At 43.3% G+C, this 5,445-nt stretch overlaps 1 non-coding gene across 1 annotated transcript; it reads left to right on the forward strand.

Moving 5' to 3' along the window:
- The first annotated feature begins 1,547 nt into the window (after positions 1-1,547).
- On the forward strand, positions 1,548-1,738 carry LOC125998524 (U2 spliceosomal RNA). The gene has a single exon (XR_007492071.1). It is a non-coding gene; the product is annotated as a U2 spliceosomal RNA (small nuclear RNA).
- Positions 1,739-5,445: the final 3,707 nt, after the last annotated feature.

The raw sequence follows: 5,445 nt of genomic DNA on the forward strand, positions 1-5,445 counted from the left end.
TGTAAATCACAGTTCTTTAACTTAATAAAATTTTTAGAAAGAAAAAAATAAGGGCCAAAGTGATAGCGCAGCTTTAGGGCATCTGCCTTGCACATTGCTGACCCAGGATGAACCTGGGTTCGATCTCCAACATCCCATAAAGTCCCCTGAGCCAGGAGCAATTTCTGAGTGCATAGCCAGGAGTGACCCCTGAGTGTCACTGGATGTACCCCCCCCAAAAAAGGGGAAAAGAAAAAGAAAAAAATGAGTGTCTCTCTCTTCCCACTTACCTCATTTATTATTCTCCCTTCCTCTCTCTCCTTTTTTCTCTCTCCTCCTCTCTCTTACACATACATATGCACACATATACACTCATTTTATGAAAACTGGTGAAAACCAGTTGAATCCTGATTGATCACAGCATGTCAGTGACCCAGATGGATGCTACAACCATGTGTGGAGTATATCGTGTGTGAAGATCAAGAGAGTGAGATACTGTTTTAGGGCTTACATGTCCTCACTCCCATGAAAAGTTCCTGCCAGTCTCTGATCATTTCATGATGAAACACTTTCCAGAAGAAACAAGTGCTATCCAACTCTCCATATCATCTACTCTCCATCTTTGTTTCTTCCTTTTCCATTGACGGGCCCTCAATTGGCAGTGCTCAGAGATCATTCCTGGCAGTACCCTGTGGTGATGTGGCTCAAACCCTGGGTCCCTTTGTGCAAAGCCTGAGCTTGGGTCCTTGGAGCAATCAGCCTCCTGGGGCCCAGCTTGTCCTCTTCTAACTGGAATCCTCACCTCAACCAACTCTGAGGCAGCTATTTCAGCCAGTCCCAAACTCTGAAAAATGAAGACTCCATCTCCAGTAGTTTCATAAAGAAATCTTCAGAGCTTAAAGACCTGGACTCGAGTTTCACCACTACTTCTAGGATCTTTCACTTGGGCAAAAGGAAGTGTCCTGCCTTTTTCAATGACCAGGGTCTTCCAGAGCAGTCAGCAAAGTACAAAAGACAAGTACAAGAGGGAACACACACACTCACTTTTATGAGGAATATGAAGAGGCCAGACTCACCCAATGAAAGTAACAGTAATTAGGGGGGCTGGGTGGGAAAGAAAACAGATGGGGTTTCTAATGAGCCCCAGAGACCCAGTGCTCAGCATAGCAATTATAGACAACAATATTGTATTAGAAACATCAAGCTTGCAAAGAGACTAGAATTTAATTATTCCAACTACCAAAAAAAGGATAATTATGTAATGTGACAGAGGTGCGAATTATCGTACAATGGCAATCATATTACCATATATCCATGGATCTAATTTGCATGCTCTGCAGCTCAGATTTACACAATGTTATGTGCCAAATAGACTTTGAAAAAAACTAACTTTGGGGGCCAGAGGAGTAGTACAGCAGGTAGGGCACTTGCCTTGCAAGTAGCCAACCTAGATTCAATCAATGGCATCCCATATGGTTCTTTAAGCACTATCAGAAGTGATTCCTGACTGCAGAGTCAGGAGTAATTACTGAGCACTATTGGATGTGGCAAAAATAATAAAAATAATAATCATTTCTTGGTCTTTTGTCATGATCAAGTGTAGTTTCTGTCCTTATTAGTTTAATATCTGATACATCATCTATCCAATGACAATATATTTAATGGATTTGTTGGCACTAGGAAATGGAATAGGAGTTTGCTCCATCCAGTCCACACATGGATCTGATATTGCAGTACCTTCAAGAATGGTACACAAAAATAAAAATAATAATAACAGTAATGGTCATATATTTGCAGAAATCATATCTATTCCAACAACAAAGCAAACGATCCCTGCCCACTCTGACTTACAAAGCAAACACCTGCCAAGGTATATGTTGACATTCAGAAGTAGTTGCAGATGGGGCCGGTGAGGTGGCACTAGAGGTAAGGTGTCTGCCTTGCAAGCGCTAGCGAGGAAGGACTGAGGTTCTATCCCCTGGCGTCCCATATGGTCCTCCCAAGCCAGGGGCAATTTCTGAGCACTTAGACAGGAGTAACCCCTGAGCATCAAACGGGTGTGCCCCCCCCAAAAAAAAAGAAGTAGTTGCAGTTATGTTGGCCATGGATGGTCAAAGTATCCCACAGAAGGCTCTTGCCTGCACTCTCTCAGGGCTGCTTGACAGAATGTCCAAAGCAGCAGCAGAGAGGATGATTTATAGGAGACCAAGGCTCTCTGAGAAATAGAAGAGGGGGAGAGTGAAAATCAGCCTGGCTTCGTGTCAATCTTCTTCCTCCTCTGAGTTATCTCAGACATCACAGAGTATTGCTTTCTGGCCACTGATTAGGAGTTTGTGCATCTCAAAATGGTATTAGCCCTCCAAATCCTAAATAATGGATAGAATCCTTACTATAGAGGCCTGAAGCATCATTTAGCCCAACTCAGCAGACTATTCCAGCCCCCTGCAAGATTCACCAAGATTAGATAGGATCAAAAACTGCTCCCCTGCCCTTCAAACCTTCTGCCAAATTGCACTGTCTTGGCCTTGGCCTTCATGCATGGCCCAGTGGGTTTAAGATGCTGTACTTCCCAGCATGTGTGTGGTTAGCTGTAAATTATCTTGGCTGTTAAATCCTTTGTTGGGTATTTGGGAATCCAAGAACAGTCCCCAGAATGAGAAATTACTTCCCATCCCCTTGTCCCCTTTGGGGGGGAGACCTTGGTAATATTTATCCGCAGCAAATAATAATCCACACAGACAAGAAGGATAGGGTGTAAAAGATTGGGCAAAGAGAGCGAGAGAATCCTCTTGCAGCCTGCAAACAGCTTTCGCAAAAGGATCCCTCTCCCCTGTCCATCAAGCTATTTATTGCCAACTCCACAGCGCCCCCACATGGAAGGGCTAGGTGGGGCAATAGTCACAGAACAATCCTAAGGAAATACTTTTATATACAACAATTCCAAGAATAATCTTTTTTTTTTTTTTTTTTTGGTTTTTGGGCCACACCCGGCAGTGCTCAGGGGTTACTCCTGGCTGTCTGCTCAGAAATAGCTCCTGGCAGGCACGGGGGACCATATGGGACACCGGGATTTGAACCAACCACCTTTGGTCCTGGATCGGCTGCTTGCAAGGCAAATGCCACTGTGCTATCTCTCCAGGCCCCAAGAATAATCTTATGGAAACTTTTTCATATACTACAGTTGGCCTCTTTATTTCTATGATGCATGCAGCCTTCAAAGACTTTGGCTTACAGAAAGAATCCTACAAGACTGCTGCCTTTTTCTATTCTTTTAATATTTTTATTTTCATAGATAAATTTTTATTAGAATCACAATGAGATACACAGTTACAAATTATTTGTGTTGTACAATGCACAACCCCTCTCACCCAGTGCACATTTCTCACCACCAGTGTTCCCATTTTTTCTCTTGTCCTCCCTTCTGCCCTCTCTCCTTCCTCCCTCTATAAAAAGAAGAGAGAGAAAAGACTGCTGCCTTATTTTAAAAGAAATACGGTAACAAATTTTGTATTGTATTGAGTCCAATTTATCCAAAATAGTTTGGAGACCAGAGTGAAAGTGCGGTGGGTAGGGTGCTTACCTCCCATGCAGCTGACTTTGTTTTGATCTCTGGAACCCCATATGAGTCCTGCCAGGAGTGATACCTGAGCATAGAGGTAGAAGAATGCCTTGAGCAAGGCCAGACCTTTGCTCAAAGAAAATAGTTCGACATACTGGCATCTCATCAATATAAAATTATTAATGAGATATTTTACATTCTCTTGTTAGTACTGGATCTTAGAAATTTAGGGTACCTACGACATGGGAGAAAATATTTGCACTTCATACATCAGATTAAGGGCTATCATGCAGCGCTTACAAAGCACTTGCAAAGCTCTTACAACAAAAATCAATAATCCATCATAAATGGGGAGAGAAGATAAACAGACACTTCCCTGAAAAAGGCACTTGAATGGTCAGTAAGCATATGAAAAAAGTCCCATCTGCATTTATTGAGTAAACGCAAATCAAAATGATGAGATATCATCTGACACTAGTGAGAAAGACACATATCCAAAAGCCCACAAACAGCCAGTGTGGGTAAAAACCAAATATTTTTCACTGTTGGTGGGAATGTCGTCTTATTTAGTCTTTTTTTTTTAATTTTTTAACTTTTAAAACTTTATTGATTAATTGCTTTTGGGGCCACACCCAGTGGTGCTCAAGGGTTACTCCTGGCTTCTGCACTCAGAAATCACTTCTGGCGAACTGGAGGACCATATGGGATGCCAGGAATTGAACCCGGTCCCTCCTGGGTCAACCGCATGCCAGGCAAATGCCCAACCACTGTGCTATCTCTCTGGCCTCAGATTCAGTCTTGATGGAAAGTGTTATGGAGAGTCCTCAGAAAACTAAGACTCAAACTCCCAAACAACGCAGCCACTCTATCTAGATCTAAGCATCTATCCCTCTGCCCCTAAAATACAAAAGCACTAATAGAAAATATCAATGCACAGTTATGTCCACTGTAGGGCTTAGGGTAATAGTCAGAAGGTAGAAAAAAGCACGAGTGTCTAAAGACTGATCCACATCCACAGCCTATGGCAAGGTGATCTGACCCCACAGGTGCATTAGTCTGCTACCTTCTCTTGCTGCCTGGGTTCTCAAGGGTCCCCCCAATCTGCCTACAGCCCAAAGCATGCACTGAAAGGTGTTAATTCCCAAAAGCAGCACACCAAGTGACAATCACTCAAATGCTTTGGCTCCGCAGAAGTGAAGCCCCGAATCAGCCAAGCAGACACTGCCGTAGCCCTGTCTGGGTTCTGCATCATTTCCACAGAGACTGGAAGGAGGCCCAGCCACCGAGCCTGACTTCCAGCAATTATCTGAAGGTCTGATTAGCATTTTTAAATGTCACCTGTATAAATTAAAACCTGTTTACTGCATACTATGGCACGCTTGGGTGATCTGTGGGTTTTGCCACAGCCGGCCAAAACTCTTTATGGAAAAATCCTATGCCGAAGACTCCATGTGGCAAGAGACAGGCCCCAACATCCGGCCTATCTGTCTTCTCTTCACTCTGTGATCTCAGAGTCAAGCTGGCAGAGAACTCTTTGAAAACACGTCTTGGAATTATGCTCATTACTCAGTACGATCCAGAGTCAGCTCCCCAAAATTTTAAGAATACACAAGAATGTAGCTTAAAGAGCCTTGGGTTCAATCCCAGTTCTTTGAGCAACTCTGGAAACAACCCCAGAATTAGTCCCAAACCACCTAAAAATGAAGAACAATTCTTTTAAAATAATAAGTAAATATAAAATGCATAAACTAAGGTCAAAGAGATAGAGCAGCAGTAGGGCATTTGTCTTGCATGCAGCTGACCCAGGAGAGACCTGGTTCGATTTCTGGCATCCCATATGGTCCCGCAGACTTCCAGGGAAGCCATTTATAAGTGCAGATCCAGGAGTGATCCCTGAACACTGCTGG

This window comes from Suncus etruscus, chromosome 20 (assembly GCF_024139225.1).
Source record: "Suncus etruscus isolate mSunEtr1 chromosome 20, mSunEtr1.pri.cur, whole genome shotgun sequence".
Lineage (NCBI taxonomy): Eukaryota > Metazoa > Chordata > Mammalia > Eulipotyphla > Soricidae > Suncus > Suncus etruscus.